This window comes from Talpa occidentalis, unplaced genomic scaffold, assembly GCF_014898055.3.
Source record: "Talpa occidentalis isolate TD23 unplaced genomic scaffold, MPIMG_talOcc4v2.1 talOcc4.8, whole genome shotgun sequence".
Taxonomy (NCBI): domain Eukaryota; kingdom Metazoa; phylum Chordata; class Mammalia; order Eulipotyphla; family Talpidae; genus Talpa; species Talpa occidentalis.
This window is the reverse complement of record NW_023605194.1, coordinates 98,420,332-98,446,126: the sequence shown is the minus strand read 5'-3', so window position 1 is coordinate 98,446,126 and position 25,795 is coordinate 98,420,332.

Genomic DNA, 25,795 nt, shown 5'->3' with positions numbered 1-25,795 from the left:
TCACACAAAAGATAAGTACGGCTAACTCATTTGTGCAAGATGAAGAAAAGTTAAAGCAATTAAATACAACAAAAACTACGAGTGGGGAGGGAGAGGAGAGGAAAAAGCTTGGTAGTGCCTGGTGATAGGACATTTGCCAGAGGGTACTGTATGAAATATACAGTTGCTGAGGTGAAAACAGTTGAAAACAATTAAATCTATATAGTAAACTAGCGTTACTTTGATAAAAAGAAGAAAAAACAAGCCATTCACAGTTGCCTATGTTTAGAGCTGAAAAATAATTTACCATTACAGAAATGGTAAATCATTCTCCTATTGCCTTAAATCCATAAATTCAGATGTAGTTCCTCATCTTTAGAATAATAATAATTGTATGCAGAAAAAAACATAGATGATTGTACTTCCAAGAAATATATTAAAATTGTGAAATATTTTATTCACAGTAAATGAAAATTATTTTATTTACTTTTTATGGGAAGGACCAATGGTGCAACAGCATAAATGATTAAAGTACATATCTCAAAGAGAAATCAATTAGATTATCAAATTTCTTCCCACTTTTAGATGAAAAGGTCATATTTCTAGTTTATTATTTCCCTAATAGAATAAATTGACTTAATTCCCTCATTTTAAATTAAATTTTAGCCCACTAATAGTCCATTACTGACAAAATAGATATAATTTATTGTTTTACTGGGAAGAGTAAAATATGTAAGTTTGTCTTCAGTGATAATATATTCTATTTCGTTTTGGGGTATTATCTCATTTTTTCAGAAATAATTTCTCACAGACATTTAGAGCCTAATTTACCAAGAAACTCATCTGTGAGGGAAAATGTCATATTCTTTTTCTCTAAGGCCTTCCTGGCTTACATGGTGAATATATTATCCTATTTTTTTTTTTTTAGTTATTTCATAATAGTCCAGGAACATTTCAGCTTATTCTAAAAATAAAGAAAATTTAATGAGGATCACCAAGACATTTAAAAAAAAAGTCTTAAAGTGGTAATGTCTTGCTATCTCCTGGAAGTCCCTTTTCCTTGTTCCCTTAGCCTTTGACTCTAGCTCTCTTGGTTGTAATTGAGTTCTTGTAACTTAAAAAAAAAAAAAAAAAAAGGTCTATTTACAAGAAGGGAGAGAGAGAGAATGAGGAAGATTAATTTGTCTACATGTCCTATCAACAACGCTATCTGAACTGAGACACCAGTGTGTAATTTGAAACTGGGAAAGCAAGAGTGAGTCCTAATAACTTTAAAAAAATTATTATTTTTAATTTGTATTTCCTTTTTTCTTAAATTATCTGACTTTGCTCCTCTTGGTGCCTTAATTTATATTTCTGGAGAAACAGGCTGTATGTATTGCTCATTTTGACTGCTTACTAAGTCTTCTTACTAAAACTTACTAAGACTTCTCACTAAAACTTCTTACTAAGACAGGAAAAATATTACAGTTTTTATATATACCATTTTTAATTTTTTAAATTATAATACACTGTAACAAAAACAGTCACAGAGACCAGTGGAATAGATTCGAGAGTCTAGATATAAACCCACCCTTATATGGACAGTCAATCTACCACAAAAGAACTGAGAGTATATATACACTGCAGAAAGGAAAGTCTTTTTAATAAACAGTGTTAGGAAAGCTAGACCACATCTTCTTAAGCCACTCATCTCTCTTTGGGCACTTAGGTCATTTCCAAAACTTGGAAATGAACATAGCAGCAAGCACTACATCTTAAAAGGCATATCATCATGTGGTATAACATCTAATAGAATAATAGAATAATAGAATAATAATTGTTGTGCACACTTTTTCTCTTAAGTTTGGGAACAAAATATATGAATTGATTTTTGCACATTATCATTGAATGTGCAAATAAGATGATGAAGTGTTTTTCATGATATGATTCTCACAATTGATATATTCCCCAGACTGTAGCAATGATCTTTTTAAAATGTCAGTTTTGTATTCATATCACCCAGTGCATTTCCATATAGCAGAATAAAATCCAAAATCCACACTAGGGTTAAAATGATTGGTCATGATCAGGTCTCTGAAAAACTCTCTGATATCATCTACTCCCACTGTTTCCAACTTCTGCATCTCCAGTCATGAGGGTTTCCTTGCTGTACTTCACACATGCCAGGTGTTCTCCTGACTCAAGATCACATAGAACTGCTACTGCTATCAACCCCTGACTTCTCCCAGACCAAAAAACTTACTCTGCCTATTGCAGTATATTCAATCCAATCCAACAAAAATTTCCCTCACTTATGACTTAAAACTATATCTACTAAATTGGACCTCCCTGGTGGTACAAGGGGTTAGGACGCAACCTATGAAGCTGTCCACAGCCTCTGCAGCACAAGTTCGATCTCCCAGCTGGCCAGGGAGCAACCCACATGATGCAGCAGACCTCTCCTGTCTCGCCCACTGCTCCCCTCAGCAGTGTATTTCAGTCAATCCGCCTGTTCTGCTCCCCACTCTGTTTCTGGTGAATCCTCTCACACACACCCCCACACACCCCTCTGGCCTGTACCCCAGCTCTTGTAAGCATAAATAAATAAATCTTAAAATAACTATATCTACTAAAGATAATTAAGTTTAGAAATCCCCATCATAATTCAGTAATGATTTCTTTTCCACAGCTCACATCATCCTTTCACAGGTGACCCTGTTTTCACAGAACTCATGTGTGGGAGAGAAGGTATGCAATGTTGGATGAACAGTGGTAGATCTGGCCTCCCCTCGCTTGTATGTGTGATTCCTTCATGACTATAGGAACCTTCCAAGGCTGAGGAACTCAAACTCTGTTCTCAAGAGGAATCTATACCAGTTGCCAAAGATTAAATCTGGATTCAAGTCACAAATGTCAAAGGAAAGCAGCACAACTGAAATGAAACTATTAATTTCAACTACCTTTGCTTGATAGAAGGTGTGAGCTATCCTAATACTTATATCTATCTCTTCATGAGAACTCAGATTCATGTAAAAGTATAATTCAAATCTTCCAGGAAGATTAAATTAGATGAAAGAAGTATATCCTCTTTAGAACTGAAATGCAACTCTATCAGTGATGCTCTGGTTAAACCTCTGACCTGCTAGATGGAGACAGCTCAATAGATGTTGGCTCTCTCTCACCATGCACTATATATAGGCAGACTATCTGCAGCAGGGTCATTTACTAAAATGTAGATTCCTAGTCACTGCCCCCTACTCACCCTCTACACAGGACTTCTTAATTGGCGATTCAAAGTAAGATCTTAGAATTGGTTTTATGACAAACATCATCACATGATTTTATGATCACTAGAACTTGGAAATCGATACATTAGATTTAAGCCATATGTCCTCTGGCTTCATTCATTTGATCTTCACCCTGCTCATTTTGGAATGCTAGGTCTTGTTAGATTCCTCTTACTGAATGTCAGATATCATGTCTTTTTTTTTTTTTTAAGACTAATCTATTGCATTATTGAGAAGGGGGCAAAGAGTGAAAAGAGTAGAAAAAGGAATTCAATCTTTAACTAAATGTGAACAATCAAGATAACTCACTATCTTCATACCAGTCAAATAAAATACCTTCTGAGTAGCTCAGGTCTATGCTGTCCTGTCGCCATCATAACAAGGTGACTATATTTTATAATTGCTTCTACTTTATTTTCTCTAGTGGGTATGGAAATAATTAACTGTCCTGTTAACTTGTCATGAGCAATGCCTGTAAATCTGCAAACTACAAATTGTAAAATGGTGGAAGGAAACCATTTCCAAAGTAAACAAAAGGAAGTCATTTGATAGATAAAATATATCAGTTACAGAGACTCAATAAATAGTTTATTTACCTCTGGGAAAATAAAACAACATTTTTTTTTGCATTTTGTTCCTGCTGACCTTTAAATCTTTATAAGTAATTTACTTTATAGTTCATTACATTGTATACGTGCAATCGATAAGCAAGCTAATGCATTGTGTATGCCCAGCTTTCCTATCAAGACCATAGAATAAATGAGCTGTTGGATTACCATGTATACATCCTTCTTAAGTAGACTGAAAACATATGTAAATACCTTTGTCTCCTGAGCTTAGACAGCATGCAAAGATGTTTAAGGATGATCACAATAATGCAAAATTCATGACAACTGGTTTGCTATAATAGCAACTCTGAGTCACAATGAAGAATTGAGAACACATATGGGAATCAATTTCAGTAAGAGGGTAACCTATGTGTACAAAATTTTGAAAGTAACAAAGTTCTTTCTTACTTTCAGTAGCATAAGTGCTATGCTGTCACTTTTTCCTAGGCAGTCAATTGTAATTGAGGTCTCTCCAGAGATCTGAAATACACTGACTTTGCTATACACAGCACTTGGTAGAGGTCTCACAATTGTGGAGAATCCCCGATGGCAGTGGGAAAGGTTGTTTCTTTTTCTAATGTCACATCCTGTTAGAACACACACCATTCCACATCACTTCAACGAATACTGATTTTGCAAACAAAACAAGTAATAAAAGTAAAGGCCAGCAATATATACAGAAACAAAATATTTTAAGATTAGCATTCAACTTTGTTAGACAGTAACTTTACAAGAATTATCAGATTTTTAGATGGACATATCTTTTAACTATTAGAATTATATTTGCACTAACAAATTAAAGTCTCATATACGACGTTATTCATTGCAGCATTGGATGATCTGGTCTCTGATTCTAATGGGCCACATTGCTACTATGCTCCTCTATCTTCATGCTAAGTGTGTTGCCTCAATATTCATTGCTCCATTTCCTTAATAATAACTCCTTTAGAATTTCTTTCAAGGGCAGCTTGGTGTTGATAATTTTTTTTTAGTTTTTGCCTTTCAGTGAAGCTCCTTACAATTTCTCCTAGAGAAATACCAGTAATTTAGAAAAGAGGTATAAAAATACTTTGCAGGAAAGGCTCACCCACGATGAAACTGAACTAGACTAAACTAGACTTCTCACAGTAACTATAAAACTGGACAAAATAAGTGCTAGTGCAATGTCAGAAAGGTGTAAAACTCACAAGGCAAGCCACACTGTTGCCCCCATCTTGTGTCTGGTACAATTTTCAAACCACAGAACAAAGGACTGGCACAGAACAAAGAGCATGGCACACCTGCCGAGCTGGGGAGGCAGAGAACAGAAATGAGTGAAATTTGCAGGTCAAAGCATTTGACCAAACTGAGCTGTGCAGATGAGAACAGAAGTGTACATGAGGGGAATCTCCTGGGAGTCCACAGCCACAAACTGGGCTTTATGTTTAGTGTAAAGCCTCACAGAGACTAAGACATAGTAGGTTTTTGTTTTTTTTTTTCCTGTTTGAGAGAAGAGAGTTACTAGGTGTGAAGCAGTGTTGCAGAAAGAGCAACTCCATGGAGGAACTGCAGTTTGACCCTATGAGAGCTGGCAGCCAAGACATCAGAAGCACCATACCTTAGGAGAAAGCATCATTCCCTAATAAGACCTGCTCTAGGCATTCAAAAAATCCTGAAACCAAGTTCTAACAAGATTTGCAGGAGAGGCTGATTTTGAAAGCTGATTCTTTCAAATTCATGACATAACTTAATTTCCATAAATATGCAATCGCAGAGCACACAATAAAGTCTAGACAAATTTAAGTGATCAAAAAATGAACTGATTTCTAATACAAGAAAAAAATCTTTGAAAAAAAGAAAAAATTCTTTTCAGCATATGGCAGAATCCAGAATCTGAAAAACATATCTACTGCATAGTCAATATTTAATCTAAAAACCTCTGGACATAAAAAGAAAAATATGTTGTAGTAAAGATTTTTTTTAAAAAAGCAATCAAAGAAACCAAATCTAAGATGGCCAAAATACCGGACTTACAACAAACAAAGGTTCTAAAGCATTACCATTAATGTGATAATATAACATGTTGAAAAATTAAAATAAAATATATTTCAAAAAGTACAGGGAAAAGGAAGTGTTGCTTAATGAACAGAGAAGAAATCTCAGTGGCAACATGGAAACTATAAAAAGAACCAAAGAAAGAGTCCAAAACTGGAAAATACAATAATTGAAATAAACAACAGAAGTTAGTAGTCAAAGTTGAGTTCATACACTCATTTGAAGGGACTCATGCACTCCTGTGGTTGCTGCAGTGCTATTTACAATAGCCACGTTATGGAAAGAACCTAAGTGTACAAGGACAGATGAGTGGATTAAGAAGATGTGGTGTCTATACACTATGGAATACTACTCAGCTATAAAAAAAGATAAACTCTTGCCATTTGTGACTATAAAAAAGATAAACTCTTGCCATTTGGAACTGGGAGGTATAATGCTAAGTGAAGTAAGTCAGAGCAGAAAGACTAAACAAATAAAGCATAATCTTTCTTAAACATTCACCTTGACACACAAGAAAGTCACAATGCCCCGTATTCTTCCAGATTGTAAGTTTGCCACATCGGCTTTTTTCTAAGAGATATCAAAGTGGAAAAGATTGAGAAGCCCTGCAATTTGTGGTTGTTTCTGTCTTTCTCTCTGTTTCTCTCTCTCTCTATCTATCTCAAACACACACACACACACACACACACACACACACACATATCCTCCTCCAGATTATCACTTATGCAGAGGGGGGCCTGTATTTTCTGTCTGCGTCTTCTCCTACTATATATCCCCTTCTCCAAGGATGGTAGCAAATTCCATAACAAATTAGGGTGACGTGTTTTACACAAGCCTCAACTGAAAGAAAAAAAAAATGTGTTGCAAATTAAATACAATTTCACTGTGTTTGTTATCAGAACAGAGGAGAGGAACTGTACACTCTTAAATTTCTGAGCAGCATTTAGAAACAGAAGAAATTTTTTAGAAAAAGATTGTCCATTTCAATCAGACAAAATGTTAGTATCTAAGTATATCTGAGAAGGTAATATGGAGGCAGTTTCTGATCTTTAACCCTAAAATTATAGGGCATCTGAAGTTCCATCTGGGCTCCTACCCTACCTTCAAAATATGTTGGCCCTAGACCTTAGGCTCCCTTCTCTACCTCACCAAGTCCTCATTTATTCCTAAATTGTCTTTTCCCTTCCTCCTTCTGCCATCACAATTCTGGCTAGTCAAATTTTGCCATTAGTCTAAAGATGATAACTAAAATAATGGTGAATGTGCAGAGTGAAATGAAACAAAGTTCTGGAAACCACTAAAGTATATATAGACAAGAGCCCTTTAAAAATAGAAAGAGTACTCATGAAGGTTTAAAACAAAAGAACAACAACAAAAAAAAAAACCCCGTAGGATTAAGTAATGTTACAGAAACCAAGAGCCAAAAGATGTTTAAAAGAGTGGAAAGAGTTCATACTAGGAAATGCACCCAGGAGACAAACTAAGACAGAAAATATGTATTGAATTTGCCTTTTAGAGAAACTATCGGTGGTATTGATAAAATGATTGGGTTGACTGAGATATACAACAAGGTAAAAAGTGGACATGGCACTTAACTCATTGCATTCAATTATCTATTGACACATCTGTCTCCTTTAAGAAACTGTAAGTTCCACTAGGGAACTGTCTTACTAATATCCCTCTCAGGGTCTCCATATATTCCTTGAGAGAAGAATTGGAGTAAATGATTAGCAAATATAAAGATCTGGGAAATGCAAAAGGAACTTGAATTAATATCCTGATTATCTCTGAAAATGTCATTAAGAATAATGTAGGTTGGTATTTTGTGTTCATACAAAAAATCAGCACCACTAGAAACAGTGATGATTACCACTCTCTGATGGGAAACCAATTCAATTAATGATCTCCTTTTCCCGACAGAGAAAGCCATTATTGAAATTTCACATACATCATTACATTATAGCATGGGTGTAAAAGTCTGCTTTGCTGATAATCGTACTATTACATTAACACTCTCTGGATAAATGTGCTATTTATTTGATTACATAAAACAAATATCATATTGAACTGAAGATCTATTGACTGCACTGTGTGTGCTTTATAAAAGCCACAGGGAGATGATTTCCTTACAGATATTCTGTGAAGCTGAACAGTTGTCATTCTTGGTTGATCAAGCACATAATATTTTAATGCTCCAGATAGGGCAGACTTCAGATTACCCAAGTTAGAATAAATAAAAACATTCTTGTTTTTCCAAAGAGGATTTCTTTCCTACATCTGATTTAAGTTGCCATCTCAGAAAAGAATCAAGCCATGAAAAGAGAGAAAGAATTAATAACATACTTGTTCAGCCAACCAGATGAGGACTTTCAGTCCCCAGTAAAAATATGAATTAATGATAAGCAATAATTGGCCTGGGAATACTGACTGAGTCAGGACTCAGTACTTCAAAACAAATCTGCTTCCCTTAACTTCTATTTAAAAATGCAGATGGGATAAAACAAAAATCTTCCAATCTTATCCCTCAATTCCCCAAATTCATAATTTGTGAGAAACACATATAAATAGGTAATTGTATCCTTCTGATGTCCAGAAATAGAGGCTAAAGTATTATAATTAAAATTTAAAAATCACTTATAAATATTGACTTGTTTCCTTTCAGTTTGTTCAGTTAATTGCTATCCCATGATTTTGAGAGTGGAGAAATGGAGAAGCTGATGAGAGATAAAAACTTTCACTTTGGTTTGTTTGAGTCTGAATTATTGGTTTTACTTGATAGTAGCAAAAGATTATTTGTTTTGTCTCACCTTGTACATATCCGATGAACAAGTTACAATTAAGTTACAAATAAATTAGGCAGGAGTTATAAAATTTGATAGACAAGTATAGAAATCTTGGTTCTTCTTTTTAGAAACTATGATCTTGGGAAAATTACTTACCCAAAGCTCAATTTTTTCATTTGCAAGAAAAAAATAGATAATTACACCTATTTATGGAAAAGCATAAGGGCACTTACCGTTTTCATAGTGCCATCTACATGATTATAAAATTATTCTTCCTATGTATTGTATTAACTGGAGAGTTGTATATATGAGAGGAAATAGAAAATATTATTTACTTATTAACCATTCCAGCCTTCCTGGAAGATATTCCTAACTCATTTCTATGAGGAGAGTTCATGGAATGAGGTTCCTCTTTGATACCCGAAAACTTGTATTTCCTCCTGGAAACCAATGATTCTAGAGAGTGGAAAAGAATACTAGAATTGGAATTCAAAGGCCTGAGTTTGTTTTTTTTTTTTTATTTTATTTTATTTTTTTTTATAGAGGCATGTTTTATTTATTTATTTATTTGTTTGTTTGTTTGTTTGTTTATACATGCACTGGGTACAGTCAGAAGCGCTGGAGGGTGAGAGAATTCACCAGAGCCAGAGCGGAGAGCAGAACAGGCAGACCAACGAAGTACACTGCTGAGGGGAGCAGCGGGCGGCAGGAGAGGTCTGTGCGCCATGTGGGACCCTCCTCCGGTAGCCGGGAAGCAGCCGGGGATCAAACAGACGCTGCAGAGGCTGCAGGCAGCTTCGCAACCCAGTGCTCAACCCGCTGCACCACAGGGGAGGCCCCAAAGGCTTGAGTTTTGATCTTGCTTTTCTACACACAGACAGAGTACTAACACTTGCTTAACTTCCATTCATTTCATTTTTTTAATTTTCATAAATCTCAAATCTCTTATGAATTAAAATTTTATTTTTTATTAAATTAAAAAATAATAAATCCTACCACACAGAAAGGAAACTAGTTGAGGTAATACTATCTAACTCATGCTATTTGATAAGATAATCAATAAACATTTGTAATTGTGGGTATTAATGTTAGATATTTCATTCTACCTACTGATAGTTGCAGGGATAATCCTTAAAATTTAAAGCAAAGGTCTCACTTGATCAGTAATATACCAAATGAAATTGTCCTTTTTAATTCTCTAGACTCAGAGAGGTCATTGTGTTCATATAAAGCCAGAACATTCATATGTAAAACAAGAAAGCCACTGGCCTCTTTTCAATGATCAGTGTGTCAGATAACTGAGAAAGAGAACAAAATCTGTAACATCTTGATGGTATTGGGTAAGTAAGGACAGAAAGGAAATTTCCCCCTACCCTGTGGGTTCTTCTCAGGCTGGTCAAACAATCAAATTAACATCAGAAAAACAGGAAAAGAAGAACAAATTATATAAATGTAGAGGATCTAAATGACTAAATCCTAGAAAAAATACAATAAATCGAAGGTTTTCACTCTAAGCTAAGGAATGAGATAGGAGCCTGGCACTTCAAGGAGAGAGAAGGGTGACTCATGACAAAATCCACATGTTCTGTAACCAGATATTTGCCCTGTCATAGAGAGAGGCTTTTCTAATAAAAATGTTATTTCTGGAGATAACCCTAAATCTGGGCCATACCCCCAATCTTCATTCTTCTTGGCAGTTAACAAAGTGGTGATAGTTTCTCTTAAAGTCAACAGGCCTGCTTGGCCTCAGTTGGAAATAATCCACATGCCGAGATGACAAGTCTTGGAAGGCCCGCTCTGGACTTCTCAGGGAGCCTATCTGAGCATTTAGGGGAGGACTTTTCTTCTGCTACAAATCTTCTCCAGGGTTTGAAATTAATTCATGATGTGAAATCCAAGTACATAGCTGATCAATGGGCTATGACAGTACTTGAGGGAATGAAAGACAAGGCACTAAACCAGAAAAGTCTCCAAAATAATACTTCCCACGGGGAAAGATGTTTTAGGGGCACACTATGCAACCTGATTCTACTTAGCTACATAAACCCAACTTTAGGCAGAATGTGCCCAAATATATGAAAACAGCTACAAAAATGCAAAATTTTTCAGTCCATCTTTTAATAGAACCTAAAAAGGATATAAGCATCGGCTAAATTGTGAACTAAATCCCCAGAAGTCATTAAACAATCCTTATTGCTCCATTTTGTTGGGAGTAGGCTCTGCGGGTGCTTGTCACTAGCAGTCAGTAAGAGAGCCCTGTTCAAAAATAACTACAACAAAATGTCTCAGAACCAAAATGTCTTAGCAGACTCTCGACTTGCTAAGAATTAGTAAATGCTAGATTTTGTTTTGAGAAGTGAGGCTAGCTATAGTTGCACCAGAGATTCTGGAGTAAAATTAAACGCATCGCAGATTCAAGCAGGGAGACGTGACGGGGGTGGAACCAAACATCACAAGGGAGCAGCACCGAACTGCAGGCTGACATCATCTAGAACTGCTAATGCTAAGTGCCCATTTCTGAATAAGGAAGGTGGGTCTTCTCTGAATTGCCTCTTGCTATCATCCTGCAGGTAATCAGAGGTTCCCATATGGAGCTAGGAGCTCCAGCTCCTGGCAGCACCGTCTGGGTGTCGTATCAATTTGCTCTCACTGATTCCTGAAAGTCCTCGTTTTCTGTCTTCTTTCCCTGACCCTGGGGGACTGATTCCTGCTGAGTAAAGGAACCCCAGAAATATTTCAACAAGGATTTAATCTTTCAGAAAGTACAGCCACTAGGATATGGATTTTTAACATATGATCAAATGTTTTAGAGTCACATAATCGCCATTGCAAGTGCCCTAGAAATTTCAGCAGTTTTTCTCTTTTCTCTTTAGGTGTTTTTTACCCCCAGTTAAAGAAACTGTCTTTTCAACAAAAATTAAGGGTTATCTATAAGAAGGGCACTTCTAGTCAACGTAATTTAGTAAAGGATTGCTCAGGGAAGACAGATGTGTATTAGTTGGTATGCTTACATGTTTCAGAAGTAGATACAATAACTTAGTAGTGATATGCAAATGAACATGTCTTGAGGACAGTTCCAAAACTGATTGGTAGTTTTTGGATAGATAGAAATAATCCCATTTTACATAGATACAATTGTCCAATGAAATTATCCGAACACTCCTAGAAATAACATATTTATCTATGAATGAGTGTATCTGTCAGTATAAAAATGCTGAGGGTGGAGGAAAGAACTTTTCCTTTTTAAATGACAGCTTTTTTTCTGAAAAAGCTGAGCAATGGAGTCTGTGTTCTGCTAGTGTCGGAAATATATTTGATTAGCAATGCCAATCATTTTTTCACTGTTAACACAGGAACATTTGTTTTTAAATTGTCTTTCATTTCATGACTGTGATTCTTGGAATCATTAGCAAATTCTCTAAGACTGAATGATGTTGTGCAGTTAATATCTAGATTAGTCCCTCATTGTCTTATCCATCCTAATAATCCACGAAGGAGTCTGCAAAGAAATATTGATAGAAAAATGTATTTCTGAGAAGTCATATTAAAATAAATAGATTTATTCTTCAAAATAACTTGAGATGTGGAGTAGTGCAATACTATAAAAATACAAAAAGAGGAATAAAAATAGACTTGACAGAAAAGGACCTTTAAAGGCGACCTCCTGCAAAGAAACTGCTTCAGACCAGAGGCAGAGGAATGCCTTCAGAAGGGTGAAGAAAATATGAGGAAAATGCAATTCTTTCTGCCAGAATGGACCCACTTTGAATGAAATCATGTTGGTTTCACTGAAATTATGTCGTTTCAGTGAATTTCATGGCATTACTTGTAGCCATATTAACTTCCTCAGCAGAGAAAAAAATAACTGAAAGCAAAAAAAGGAGGAGGTCATCTGTGCTTATAAGGGTTATATAAAAAGCTGAAGATAACTAAAAATTAGTGAAGTCTGGATGTGACAGTTCTCTGGAAGCTCCTATGATCACTTGAATTGAACATCCAGGGTATCCAGGTGAAAGGATATATAGAGGAGAAAGCAGAAGTAGTTCAAAATCTCAGAACTTCAACAACATTCTCCCAGAGACACAAAAGAAATGGCCCATTTTCCTTAAGATTTACCTAACACAGCCCTAACCCTCACCCAGCTTCCATCTGATCAAAATCCCACTGCCCACCTGGTTTTTCACTTGCCAAAGGACCAGTGTATAAAGTGAATACAGTTACCACTGGTCCACGTGTCACGACACCAAGAGAAGATGTCACGCTAGTCTTACGCGAGGTTATTGGGTAGAGCAGGGCAGTTGAGAGCAGGAGTTTAGGAGTTTAGGTGTTAGAACTAAGTCCAAAAGGCTCACAATCACTAACCAGCTCCATGATTTGAACAAAACATCCTTCCAGTCCAAGACAAAGGTCTGTTTCTATCAAACTTTAACAATGAGACTGTCTAGAAGTCTATCTCACAGAAATTTTAGTTCTGGTGCCTAAACATATGAACAAAGTGCTCTTTCAGCGCCGTTCAACCATTTCAGAAAAGGTTGATTTAAAGTAAGTGTTTGTCAACATAGGAATGAATATCTATGGATCCTTTAAACTCTCTATATATACTGACACGAAATAATGCTCGCAGTATATTAAATAGGAAACAAAGTTCCAAAACAATGCATTTAGCATTGAACCATTTTTTAAAAATTACCTATGTACTTGTATGAGCACAGACTATTCCATAGTAGTTTGCATATCAAACTGGGAACAATCATTGATACTGGTGGTGGTATGAAGGGACTGCACTTCCTATTTGTATGCTTATATGTTATGGAAATAACATTTAGAAGTAATGATGTTCAAAATAAAATCTAATGAAGCTTAAAAGAGTATCATGTAATAATATCCAATTCTCGGTCTTGTGGTGAGGATTAAAGACCATTCATTTAGCTTAATGTCCAGTGCATACTAAGTGCTCAGGAAATGTTAACAGTAATAATTTTATCATAATATTTTATTATTAACATTCAAAGCTTCATATCTATTGGGAAATCATTTCTATTCCTGTTCTGGAGAGCATTCAATGTCATTTTATTCTTCAAAGTGAATGTAGTATTTTCAAAGTCCTTGATAAGTTAAAATCCTCCTTTTAGTCAACAGTGTTAACCTACCACCAAGTGTGACAGATGAGTTGCTCGCCCGAAGCTAGGAGGGGATGCCTCATTATTCAAAACTACTTACTTTGACATTGATTATTTGGGGTTCCCTGAATTTGTAATATTGGTGTTCATTGTGAAGAAGAAAAAAAAAGTACATTGAATACATTTGGGATTGTTCTTTGATTTTAGTTGTCTCACAGACTTTACAACCAGCTGTGGTAATAAGAAGGTACATATACATATGTGTGTGTGCACACACACTCACCTGTACTCTTTCACCAAAATGTACACACCCAAATTTTTGTCTTTCCCTTTAGTCAGCTGTTCAAAGGAAGGAGCTGAGGCAATTGGGAACCCCAATGCAGACCACACAGAGTTGCCAGGAGAAGTCCGCAGCAAGCAAAGAACTATCTTGGCCAACACAAGGCCAAGACTGTTGGGTTCTCCGTCCCTGCTAGCACACTTGTAGCTTATTCCTCAGCGCTTAACCACCACTTTCTTTTTTTTTTTTTTTTTTAAATATTAAATTTTATTTTTATATTCCCCCATACAATTGCAAACGCCCCATTCTGACCCCAATCCTTCCCCTCCGCCCCCCCCACCCCCAAAAAGTGTCTCTGGTTCATAGTTTTTTGTTGATTTTGATTTTCACTTTCTTATATTCATTTTCCTGGTCCCTTATTTAAGTTTTCTAGATTCCTGCTATGAGTGAGACCATCCGGTATTTTTCTTTTTCTTTTTGGCTTATTTCGCTGAGCATGATCCCTTCCAGTGCCATCCATGTTGCTGCAAATTGCATGTGTTTATCTTTTTTGAATGCTGAGTAATATTCCATGGTATATATGTACCACATCTTCTTGATCCAGTCATCTATTTTTGGGCATTTGGGTTGTTTCCAAAGCTTAGCTATTGTAAACAGTGCTGCTATAAACATAGGAGTGCAGGTGCTCTTTGGAATTGATGTTTCTGTGTCCTTTGGGTAAATACCTAGGAGTGGAATTGCTGGATCATATGGAAGCTCTATGTTTAGTAGGTCCAGAAATCTCCACACAGCTCTCCATAGTGTTAACCACCACTTTCAATAGATGCTTATCTAAAGTCCTCTCAAATTTCAGAGGTACACAACAGTTTCTGTGATTTTGCCAAAAATGTTTGGACTTCCTTTCCTGAAAAAATCTTCAAGAATAGTTTCAAACACACACTCTCACACAAACATGCACACACCACAATGCTTACTTTATAGCTGCAGTTTTTAAAACTAAAAACAGTGCAACCCTGCTTGATCACTGACTTCTTTCATTATACTCTGAGTTGTTCTCAATGCTTCCAAAACTATGATAAAAATGAGCTGTCAATGAATTTATGAAAAGTATTTAGCAAGATTTTACAGAAACTCCAGAAGAATAATTCCAATAAAAACTTGAATAATAACCACCACTGTTGTAATATTATATAGCCATAAAAAAAACAATTTTGAAAAAATGTACTCAACTGCACTAATAATGAGAATAATACTAAAGACAGTCATGCGACAACTTGCAAATAACTTGATTCACATGTTAAGACATAGTCAAACTACTTCCTGTAGCTGGCCATTTACAGGTGACTGTCACAGAGTCTTCTAAGACTTGAATGAGTTGCATCTGACCACAGAAGGCATGGCAGAATCCCAAAGAGCAGCTACTTCTAGATTGTTTTTGCAAAATGCTAGTTCCTTGAGATGCTAATGCTCTAAATTTTATATCATAAGACATTTAGAAATGCTCCATATTATATTACATTCTATTATATATTATCATCTCTTGGAGAGGTACAGTGCATATAGAAGTACTGAGAAGTACTGCAATCAAGAAAATAATGAATTCCTTAATTCATGTAATACCAATTAACTTCCTACAAAATTAGTATTTTTGTATGACACAGCTTGGGAAACACCAGATTAATATCTCTAATAAAAAAATACAAGATTAATTTTAATAATTAATATGAATAGCTCTGTTTTGAAGTCTAAATAAACATTTGCCTCATCATCTCATACATTCCTTACCCATATCAGTTTCATCCCATTCTCATAAGGCTTAATAACCATGCCTCCCTTAGACATCTGCAAGTCACCGATAGGCTTAGAGAATACATATTATTTATTATGGGGAAAAATTATGTTATGATCTGAAAATTATGGATTAAAAATAATTTCATTCTTTCCCTCTGGAAACTGGGCTAGATTTAGTGAATTGCTTCTAAAGGGCAGGAAGGAAAAAGTGACTTCATGAAGTGGAGAAATCTCACTAGCACTTTTTTGGCCACTTGATAGAGGTTAGCATTATCAGTGATATAAATCACATTGACAGCAGGCACCTCTGGTTGAGCGGATGAACGAGGTATCTCCCTTCTATGGCACTGTTCCTAAAAAATCATAAACTCTCTCCAACCAAACTGAAAGCCATTCTACAAAACAGCTGATGAGTACTCCCCCAAACTGTCAAGGTCATCAAAAAACAAGGGGAAACTGAAAATCTGTGACAGACCAGAGAAGAGCAAGGACACAGAATGACTAAATGTAACTGGCACCCAGAGGGTATCCTGGAAAAGAAAAAGAACATCAGTGAGCAAACAAGCAAAATCCAAGTTAAGTCTGGAGTTAATAGGAACATGACGATGTTGATTTCTTAGTTATTATAAGGGGTTGTATAGGATGTTAAAATCGGGGAAATTGGATGCACACTGTTTGGGAACGCTGTACTTCTTGGCAACTTTCCTATAAATCAAAAATTATTCCAAAATAAAACAGGAGTAATTGCACCTATAGTTTCTGATATGTAAATCAGACTAAATAGAAGAGTAATTGCAAGATTAGTGCATACATCTAGATCCATGCTGCCTGACTGAATCCCTCCTGCCACCTGCTCTCTCCATGAACTTATGCTTTGTCTGAATTTATTCATCTTTTAAAATGAAAGAATTACATACCTAATTTATAAGTAACTTAAGGATTAAAATTGTTAATCATTCAAAGTGTTTAAAACAGTATTTGTCAGCAATTAAGTGCTCTATTAGCTACAACTGTTATGGTTATTATTTATTAACATGAGTTTAAAAGCCTTAAAAACTCTAGTTGACAGTGAACAAAACATAAATAAATGATGATATATTGACAAAGAAACTAGCTAATATAAATTGTACTACATTTGTAATAATAGTAATGTATATCAAAGGCAGAAAGTAAAGCGTTTCTTTATTAATCAGACATAATTAAAAATATTATGCATAGTTTGGGGTATTAAGCTTTACAGCAAATACTAATAAGTTTCCCCAGATAATGACAATCAGGATGCCATAAAAAAAAAAAAACCTGCCCCATGTGAAGAAGTGGTTGAAAAACCTGGAATATAGAAAACTGAGGGGGAATAAGACACCTGTCCTAAGAAATGTGAACTATTTTCACATTAAAATTATTTAATATTCATTCAATAACCATAAAACCAGTCTTTAAAGGAAATTATATGGCTTGTTTATACAAGAACTACTAGGCTTAGTAATAGGCTGAAATAGCTAATGCCACACATAAAGGACACAAAAATTATTTAGAAAACTGCCTCTCAAGAATCTTGTACTCTATTTTAATAAATTCATATTCATGGCTATAATCTGCATCTTTTAAGTTTGTTTGTTTATGTTACTCATTAATGTTCTAAGGTATCTTGAAGGGGATACAAAGTGTGTTAAAGTGGAGACATTTTAAAAGAATTTCTTAAACTCTTAAACTCTTATTTAAATTAGAGCAATAAATAAGTTACATATTTTAGAACCCTAAGGTATATTTAAGAACTAGGGTAAGATGTGAGGAAAAGAAATGTGAAAATGCTTTCATAATTCTCCTCTTATATTATAACTATGTTTTTCTTGACTCTATACCCAGCATGGTGCCTTACTCAATTAGATGTTAAATAAATGTGTCCCATAAAGGTTTTAAACATTAGATACCATCTGCAGCACATGGATGGAAATATCTGAATTCCTCTTTAGAAATGAAACTACATTATATAATAATTAGAGATACAGAAAAGAGTAAATCCAGAATACATCTGTATTTATTATGCATAATTAAACCAGGAAATGTTATTGAAGATTATCACCCTGCCTCTGTAACAGTCCGTTCATTTTGATAATAGGACCTACTTACCTTATTTAGTTCAACATTGCTTTCTCCCTCAAACCAAAATCCTTTCCATAAATTTAAGTCCATTCATTAGTGGTAGACACCTTTTAGTTTTGGAAATAACTAACCTGTCAACCTGCCATCAAAATAGGCTTTGTAGCTATTAGGCTACAAAGGGAATGAGTGTTTTAGTATGTTGAGTGAAAAGGTAACAATTAAAATAATAGACCGCTCTTGGAGAACTGCAGAGAAGCAAAATAATCAGTATACCAAAATGTTAATATAGAAGGAAAAGTGTGAAAAGGAAGGAGGTGAGGGATGAAGGGAGAGAGATAATTTACTGCAAAAATGAGGAGAGAAAATGGCCTCCTTTGTTGTCTTTGTGATAATCAAATATTCCCAGGTGTTTCTCAGAAACGTCTGAAATTTAACCATGTAATCCTAGTGAGGCATTAAAAGTCAAATAACAGTTGAAGAGTTAGGTTAAAGAGATTGACGGATAGAGAATCAAAGGAGAAAACGTGAATTACCTAGAAAGATACTTTGAAAATGGATCAAGTAAGAGAGGCCACCCATCTGAGAGAGAAAACCCAGAACCCTAGCAAGGGACAATCAAAGAAATGATACCCAGAACAGTGTCTGATCCAAAAGACTGACCCTAAACCAAACTTCACACAGCACATTCCTTCACGCCCTGGTCTAAGGGACCAGGAAAAAGACTAATTATAATAAAGTAAAAATCAAAATCAACTATAAACCAGAGACACACTACAAGAGGGGAGTTGTGGGGGGAGGGGTTAGGGTCAAAATAAGGGGAGTGGGAATTGTATAGGGAATATAACCAAGATGAAAATGCATACATTGGGGCCTCCCCGGTGGCACAGCGGTTGAGCGCTGGGTTGTGAAGTTGCCCGCAGCCTCTGCGGCACTGGTTCGATCCCTGGCTGCTCCCCGGCCACCGGAGGAAGGTTCCACATGGCGCACAGACCTCTCCTGCCACCCGCTGCTCCCCTCAGCAGTGTACTTCGGTCCTTCTGCCTGTTCTGCTCCCTGCTCTGGCTCTGGTGAATTCTCTCACCCTCCTGTGCTTCTGACTGTACCCCAGTGCTTGTATAAATAAATTTAATTAATTAATTAATTAATAAAAAAGAAAATGCATACATTGTGCAAAAATGAAAAATGATGCAAAAAATATATTAAATAAATAAAACCATCTCTGCCCTGAAATTCCTCCTCACCTACAGCCCTCTCAACCAGTCTGCTCTGAAAGTGGGGTCACAAACACCCTCAAACCACACTTCTGCTTCAAGACCCCTAATCCTTCACTGACCTTCTCGTGTCATTCTGTGTCTGTTGAGGCCTGCCCTGTTGTTCACCCTCTTCCATTAGCTGTTAGCGAATCAACTGCAGGTCACTCCCATGTGTGCACATAAGGCTCTGAATTCCTTCTGTGGTCCTGGATGAACAAAATATGTGCAGATGACTTTTCCAATGACCTTACTTCTAAGTTTCTTGACACTGATTGGCCTCCTTTGCCCCACATCAGCAGTCCACACACGATCACAACAGGCTCACTGTTGAAACCAAATCACAACATTCTATACTTCCTCTCAGTTAATCTATGCCTCAATTTGGTAAACATACCAGAATATCATTTTAGTCTGTAGTCCTTGATGTTTTTTTGCTTTTTCCTCTCTTGCATCTGCTTTGCACTAAGTTACACAGCCCCTGATAAGATCCTAGCATGTTTAGTTTGCAAAAATTCACCAAGCCATGTTGCTATGACATGTGTACACTTCTGTTAGTATTATATACTGCAATAGACTTTAGTTTTTAATCCACAAAACCAAAATTTCAACCACTTTTTTTGCCAAATGTCCTATCTTCTCATTCTTCTGTCCTTTCCATGTGTAAAGCTTTGACTCTGTTAGAATCCAGCTCTCTGACTGCCCTGCCCCTGTCTCTGGTGGCTCAGCATGCTGGGAAGAAATGACAGCACCACAGAGATAAGTGTCTCTGGAGATGAGCAGTTCTCAGCTACCTGCATTCAAATCTTAAGACAAACCATCACTTGTGCTTTGATTCCCCCCACCCCACCTTCTTAAACAGCACATTTCATTGCATTTCCTTTCTGTCCTCACTCTTTGACCTCTCTGGGTCCCTACCATGAACATTTTAGGCACAACAATGTCCTCCTCCTTCTTCTTTAAGTGCTTTCTTCCATTCTTATGATTTACATGTGAACTAAATACTGAGATTCTCAAATATATCTCTAGCCTTGATTTTTTTTCCTGAGCTTCAAATCTACTTCCAACCTCACACCTCAACTTGAATGTACTCTTCTGGTATTTCCTTTTGCTGTCAAATTTCATACAAACTGGGTGGCTTAAAACATAATTCTGGATGCTAGAATTCCAAAATCGAGTGGTTGACAGGGCTGCACCACTCCAGGTCTCCCAGGGCATCCATTCTTTGCCTCTTCTGGTTTCTCATGACTCCAGGGGTTACTGGTCTTATAGCAGCTAGTCTCCCAACTGCCACGCCCTTTACTTTTTTGGCCTCTCTGGTTTTCAAGTAAGAAGACTTGTCATTGGACCAAGAGCCCATGGAAAATTCAAGATAATCTCATCTTTGAATCATTAACTTTATTATACCTGAAAAAGAACTTTTTTCTAAATAATATCACATTCACAGGACTGGGGATTAAGACATAAACATATCTTGGAGGGCAGGGAGAAGACCATCATTCAATGCACCTCACTCATGCATGTCTCATTGTGCTACTGTGTTCAAAACTAAACTCTTGATCTTCTCCCTACTGCCCCTCCTTACAATCTCCTCTTCCAGCACTTTCTCAGCAAATGGCTCCATTAGTCATTCAGCTGTTCACGCCAGATACCTGTCTACCTGTCATCTCTGATGTCTCCCTTTCCCTTGTCCTCGTACAGTTGAATAACCATATAACCATTCTCTCTCTTTCTCTCTTCCTCTCTCTCCCCAACCCCATTGCATTATCCTTTCCTATTCTACCACCTTCAAACAAAAACATTCCATCTTGTCTTCCTGCATCCAACTTTGCTTCTATTCCAAACCATTCACCTTGATTCCAAGCCTGAAGGATCCTGCTAATATCTAATCTTCCTCTGTCCCTTCTAGAGGTTTCTGTGGGATATATTATAAAACCTCCTAAGACATCCTCTCACCCCACACACACTGCAGCCATCTACTTTTCCAGAATGACTGCTTCGTACTCCCTGCCTCATATTTAATTCAAATCCTCAAACCTGCCATTCCTAATGCAATACTCTTGTGTCTCATTTACACTGATCACTGGAACAGAAATATTCTCATCTCCCTCCACCTCCATTTATCTCCTACTTATTTTTAAAATTCCTCCAAGAAGTTTTCCCTGACCTAAGATTTAATAATATTAACAATAGTTAACTTGCCTTCTATTAGCATGATATATTATCATTTATTATTATTATTGTTAATTGCCTTTGCCTGAGATGCATTGTAAACAAGAGGTAAGCAGAATCACATACACTTCACTCCTTTCTGAGACCTCAGTGCCTACTCATTCCTGGATGTATACCAAAAGCATAACAAAGAATGAAAGAATAAAAGAATGAATGAATGAATGAATGGCTCAGTAGGACCAGTTGAGTAAAGGGCTCAGGGAAGTTTACTTCTCCTGGAACACAACTGTTTTACTAAAAATCATTTTAAAAAATTCTACACAGAATTTTGCTTTTCCAGAGCTCTGTAACAAATCTTGAATGAAACAACTAATCATTTCTTATCTACAGGCCATAACCTTGGAGTCTTGCAACACTCATTTGCTCAAAATGTCATAAACCCAAATAAGTCTTTTCCTAGCTGCAATGCTGACATTCAATTTTCAAGTACATAATACTTCTTTTTTTTTCATTTTGCCACTAATGGAAGAGATCCTTATTTCCAAATTGTATCTCTTCCATGGACTGTTAAAGTTAGAAGGGCTATCTGATCCACCACTTTTTTTCTTTTTTTTTTTTTTTAAATATCGACGATAACCAAGAGACAGTCACTTGCTCTGCATTACACAGTATGTTGATGTAGTGCCTGACCAAGTTCTCCTAACTCCCAAGGTATTGGCTTCCTAGTCTATCCAGCTGCTGCTTCTTTGATGCTAAAAAAGCAAACAAACCAAAAAAATAAAAACACCAAACCCTACCCCAGAATGATATCATAAATCTTATGACTATGTAGAGGTTTTTCTCATGGACTATCTGAGAAGGAAAGAAAACTAGCATTTGCCAAGCCTCTGCTACAAGCCCACTGCTTTGATAGAACTTTGTGTATTGTTTCACTTTATCTTTAAAAGAGTTCTTTGTGTAAAATGTGATTATTTTACACATAGCACAGATGAAGAACTAAGAACAAAAGATCAAAAATATAGTAGCTTCCCAAAGGCATACACTTGTATAATTGCTTAATGTTTACTAGAATCCAACACTGTCTTAAAGTAAAAAGAGGTCCCTTTCTTTGGACTGGGGCAACAAGTAATTATTTCAAGAAACCATCAAGCAAACAATTGTTTTAACACTTGTCAACTCTTTTCCTACCCATGTACCTCATCTTCTATTCTTCCCATAAAAATCCCTGATTCTGTCCTTCCTTGGGAACTCCAAGTTTTCTATCTGAATCCATGCATCCAGATTATTTGATCCCAAATAGACATACCTTGCCATTTTAGTGACCTTCTCAATTTTTAGGTTAACAAGTTCAATGCTTTTTTCCAAAAAATTATTTTATTTTTTAGATGACTGGATCAAGAAGATGTGGTACATATATACCATGGAATATTACTCAGCATTCAAAAAAGATAAACACATGCAATTTGCAGCAACATGGATGGCGCTGGAAGGGATCATGCTCAGCGAAATAAGCCAAAAAGAAAAAGAAAAATACCGGATGGTCTCACTCATAGCAGGAATCTAGAAAACTTAAATAAGGGACCAGGAAAATGAATATAAGAAAGTGAAAATCAAAATCAACAAAAAACTATGAACCAGAGACACTTTTTGGGGGGTGGGGGGCGGGAGGGGAAGGATTGGGGTCAGAATGGGGCGTTTGCAATTGTATGGGGGAATATAAAAATAAAATTTAAGATTAAAAAAAAATTATTTTATTTTTACATGCAACTAGGATATAGGGGTTTCATCACTGAAATTTGCTAAAATTACATATTGATGAATTAAAATCATACTAATGTTTGCAAAGTACACAAATTCAGTGTTTTACTACACTTAAAATTTTATACCATGCCCATCATACATACCCACATCAAATAGTGGGAATCTCCACAATTTATGTACTAGTTATTGACACATCACCAGAGTCGCTTTCATGTGGTCACGCGTCTGGCTCCGGCTATTTCGCTTTTCGGTTTATAAACTCGTGACCATCACGGGACATTAGCAACAAAGAGAGCAGGATCACTCTGAAGCAAACACACTCTCACTGTGCCCTGGGCACATTGCTCAAATTTTCTGTTTCCCTGTTTCCTCGCAAAGCTCAGAGAACTAAAGGAGGGACATGTCAGTTACTTAGAATAGTGACTGAAACATAATGGTTTCTTAATAAAAGTTATTATCATACTTTAACATAGTTTTATAAAATTATTTGGTTAAGTCTATGATGGGTGCACAGTGTATATTTATATAAATAGGTTTGAGTCTTTAGTTGTCCACTAACTGGAATTTAAGATCTGTGTCTTATTAGTCATACATTATATCTCTGTTAACTCAGGGGATTTTATCATCCCCTCAAAATTTTCCTTGTACACTGATCGGTCATTAGTGTGGTCTGTGAATTCATCCTATTGAATAATTTTTAACAAATTAACCAATGAGGCATAACAAAACTTGCTGTTCTTATTTTATAAGGCTTGCTTTATAAAAATGAAAGGCTATCCTTATAAATATGAATAAGAACTTATTTACATATGTTGGTACCAACAGGTTTTACTTTGTTCTTCCCCTATTCTTTTTTCTTTTTTTGGTCCATTTCTTCTCCCCACTGGGGAAATGACAATCAGTGATCTAGATCGCCCAGACAGAAATTAGTTTTTACTAAGCAGAATACAGTCAGAAAAAGCTTGTGAACCAAAGCAAATTCTTTTTTTTAAATAATAAATTTTATTTTTATATTCCCCATACAACTGCAATCCCCCCATTCTGACCCCAATCCCTCCCCTCCCGCCCCTCACCCCCAAAAAGTGTCTCTGGTTCATAGTTTTTTGTTGATTTTGATTTTCACTTTCTTTTTTTTTTTTTTAATTTTTTTTTTTTTTTTTTATAGAGGCATTTTTATTTATTTGTTTGTTTGTTTGTTTGTTTGTTTGTTTGTTTATACAAGCACTGGGCACAGTCAGAAGCGCGGGAGGGTGAGAGAATTCACCAGAGCCAGAGCAGGGAACAGAGCAGGCAGAAGGACCGAAGTACACTGCTGAGGGGAGCAGCGGGCGGCAGGAGAGGTCTGCGCACCATGTGGGACCCTCCTCTGGTGGCCGGGGAGCAGCCGGGGATCGAACCGGCACCGCAGAGGCCGCGGGCAGCTTCACAACCCAGCGCTCAACCGCTGTGCCACCGGGAGGCCCTGATTTTCACTTTCTTATAGTTATTCATTTTCCTGGTCCCTTATTTAAGTTTTCTAGATTCCTGCTATGAGTGAGACCATCCGGTATTTTCCTTTTTCTTTTTGGCTTATTTCACTGAGCATGATCCCTTCCAGCGCCATCCATGTTGCTGCAAATTGCATGTGTTTATCTTTTTTGAATGCTGAGTAATATTCCATGGTATATATGTACCACATCTTCTTGATCCAGTCATCTATTTTTGGGCATTTGGGCTGTTTCCAAAGCTTAGCTATTGTAAACAGTGCTGCTATAAACATAGGTGTGCAGGTGCTCTTTGGAATTGATGTTTCTGTGTCCTTTGGGTAAATACCTAGGAGTGGAATTGCTGGATCATATGGAAGCTCTATGTTTAGTAGGTCGAGGAATCTCCACACAGCTCTCCATAGTGGTTGGACCAGTTTGCACTCCCACCAACAGTGCAGGAGAGTTCCTTTTTCTCCGCACCCTCGCCAACATTTGTTGTTGCTAGTTTTTTTAATATGTGCCATTCTCACTGGTATAAGATGGTATCTCATGGTAGTTTTGATTTGCATTTCCCTGATTACAAGTGATGTTGAACATTTTTTCATATGCCTGTTGGCCATTTGCATTTCCTCTTCAGAGAAGTTTCTTTTTAGTTCTTCTGCCCATTTTTTGACTGGATTATTTTCCCAAAGCAAATTCTTTATCCTATCAAACCACAAAAAAATTATCACATGTTCACTAGTATTATAAATATCTTCCCACACATATCTGAACTCCTTAAAAAGAGTATATTCCTAGAGGACAGGGACTCTGCAGGAATTATTCTGGAAGCAGTCCCCCAGGTCACCGGGCTGTGAGTCTTGGACATAGATTCTCAGTAAGAAGTAAGGAGGAACACAGCAGCTACTTGGAGGTGGGCCTATTCTTTAATAATACTCCAGTGAAATGAAAATTACTTCCTTCATTTTCTAGGTTTTAGATGAGAAATGCCTGGGATTTGAATACCATTCTAGACTTTTAGATATGCTATGTGTTTGACCTATTTCTCTGATAATGACAATGGAATTGGAAAATTAACTATTAATTCAGAAGTAGCCTTATAATACAGGAATTTAAGTCTTTTTAAAAGTTGAAGACACAGAGTTGAAAGTCAGGGAGAAGGTGAGAGTCTGGCGATAC